The sequence below is a fragment of the Penaeus chinensis genome, chromosome 29 (assembly GCF_019202785.1).
Source record: "Penaeus chinensis breed Huanghai No. 1 chromosome 29, ASM1920278v2, whole genome shotgun sequence".
In the NCBI taxonomy this organism is placed as follows: Eukaryota; Metazoa; Arthropoda; class Malacostraca; order Decapoda; family Penaeidae; genus Penaeus; species Penaeus chinensis.
Window position 1 is genome coordinate 18,438,632 of NC_061847.1, and position 2,500 is coordinate 18,441,131.

Here is a 2,500-nt window from a genome sequence, read left to right on the forward strand (position 1 = left end):
TGTAGCTGGTTCCGAAGGTCTCCCCGCTCGCGTCCGTCTGTTTGCTCGTGTGGTCACGATTCCATAATCAATAAGTCTCACCCAAGGTTTTGTTTGGGGATTTCCCATGGCAGCACGCCCGGATAAGGCTGCGTGGCTGTCTGTCTGTCGGTCTGTTGGTCTGACTGTCGATCAGTTGGGCGGTTGGTTGGTTGGTTGGTTGGTTGGTTGGTTGGTTGGTTGGTTGGTTGGTTGGTTGGTTGGTTGGTTGGTTGGTTGGTTGGTTGGTTGGTTGGTCGATCTGTTTGTATGATTCTATCTCGCGTGGTTTCTCTCGCTACCTTTTGTTTTGTCTCAACATTTTTCTTCGTGTTTCTCACTCTCTCTCTCTCTCTCTCTCTCTCTCTCTCTCTCTCTCTCTCTCTCTCTCTCTCTCTCTCTCTCTCTCTCTCTCTCTCTCTTACTCTTACTCTTACTCTTACTCTCACTCTTACTATTACTCTCACTCTAACTCTCACTCTATATCTTCCGCTAAATCTCACTCTCCCTTTAACTCTCCCTCTAACTGTCACTCTCACTCTCACATTCACTCTCACTCTCACTCTAACTCTCACTCTCCCTCTCACTCTCCCTCTCACTCTCCCTCTCCCTCTCCTCTAACTCTCACCCTCACCCTCACTCTCACTCTCACTCTCATTCTCACTCTCACTCTAACTCTCCTTCTCCCTCTAACTCTCCTTCTCCTTCTAACTCTCACTCTAACTCTTACTCTAACTCTCACTCTCACTCTCACTCTCACTCTCACTCTAACTCTCCCTCTCACTCTCCCTCTAACTCTAACTCTAACTTTAACTCTCACTCTAACTCTCACTCTAACTCTCACTCTAACTCTAACTCTCTCCCTCCCTCTCTTCGTCCCTCTCTCCTTCCCTCTCTCCCTCCCTATCTCCCTCCCTTTTACCCTCCCTTTCTCCCTCCCTCTCTCCCTCCCTCTCTCCCTCCCTCTCTCCCTCCCTCTCTCCCTCCCTTTTCCCTCCCTCTCTCCTTCCCTCTCTCCCTCCCTCTCTCCTTCCCTCTCTCCTTCCCTATCTCCCTCCCTCTCTCCTTTCCTCTCTCCCTCCCTCTCTCCCTCCCTTTTCCCTCCCTCTCTCCTTCCCTCTCTCCCTCCCTCTCTCCTTCCCTATCTCCCTTCCTCTCTCCTTTCCTCTCTCCTTTCCTCTCTCCCTCCCTCTCTCCCTCCCTCTCTCCTTTCCTCTCTCCCTCTCTCTCTCCCTTCCTCTCTCCCTCCGTCTCTCCTTCCGTCTCTCCTTCCGTCTCTCTTTCCCTCTCTCCCTCTCTCTCTCCCTCCCTCTCTCCCTCCCTCTCTCCTTTCCTCTCTCCCTCTCTCTCTCCCTTCCTCTCTCCCCCCGTCTCTCCTTCCCTCTCTCCCTCTCTCTCTCTCTCCCTCTCTCCCTCCCTCTCTCCCTCCCTCTCTCCTTTCCTCTCTCCCTCTCTCTCTCCCTTCCTCTCTCCCTCCGTCTCTCCTTCCCTCTCTCCCTCTCTCTCTCCCTCCCTCTCTCCCTCCCTCTCTCTCTCCTTCCCTCTCTCCCTCCCTCTCTCCCTCCCTTTTCCCTCCCTCTGTCCCTCCCGCTCTCGTCCCTCCGCCTCCCTCCACCCGGCAGCGCGAGGGCGCTACCTATTCATACCCGAGGTGTTATCGCGTCACTTGGCAGTCCCCTAGATCCCGCCAGCGTCGCCTCCGTCCTCCAAAAGGGGCTCATCCCGGGCATAATACATCACGGCGAGCGAGCCCTCCCTTCTACGGCGGTCCGGGATGTCCAGGCCGTCCTCGCACGCTCCTCAACTCGAACTGGTTACGACTTTCTCGACTCGCCTTTCGCGCTCGGTCGAGTAGGGTTGGCTCGCTAGATGATGGGATAAGCATGGCATTTTAGGCGGGCTGGGAGTCGGGCTCTGCGGGCTGAGGGCGGGGTTTGGGGGCCGAGGGCGGGGTCCGCTGCTTGAAGATGGGTGCGCGGGCTTACTGCTGCCGTTTTTATGCGCGATTTCCTCGACGCGTGACTCGATTCGGGTCCAGTAAGCCATTCCTGTGTTTCTTCCTCCATTCAGAATGTCTCCCCAAGTGACGCGCGAAAAGTGGCCGTCAACGACAGTCATTACTATCGATTGGGTAGTTTGAAAACACGTTCTTTTGTTAGTGGCTTTTGCTTTGTCTCGTTCTCCTACACTCTCGAAAGATTCCTATTCACCAAAACTTATTACCGATATCAGTTCCTCAGAATTAGTTTCTCATTTGGAGCTGACATTTTTTTCCTTTTTTTTTAACCCTGCTTTAAAGAATACCGGGCCTTATAGAAGTTCTGGTAAGTACGACTTCTCCATTTGTCGCTTTTCTCTCTTTCTCTCTTTCTCACTCTCTCTCTCTCTCTCTCTCTCTCTCTCTCTCTCTCTCTCTCTCTCTCTCTCTCTCTCTCTCTCTCTCTCTCTCTCTCTCTCTGATAAGTTGCAATCCACACAAGTT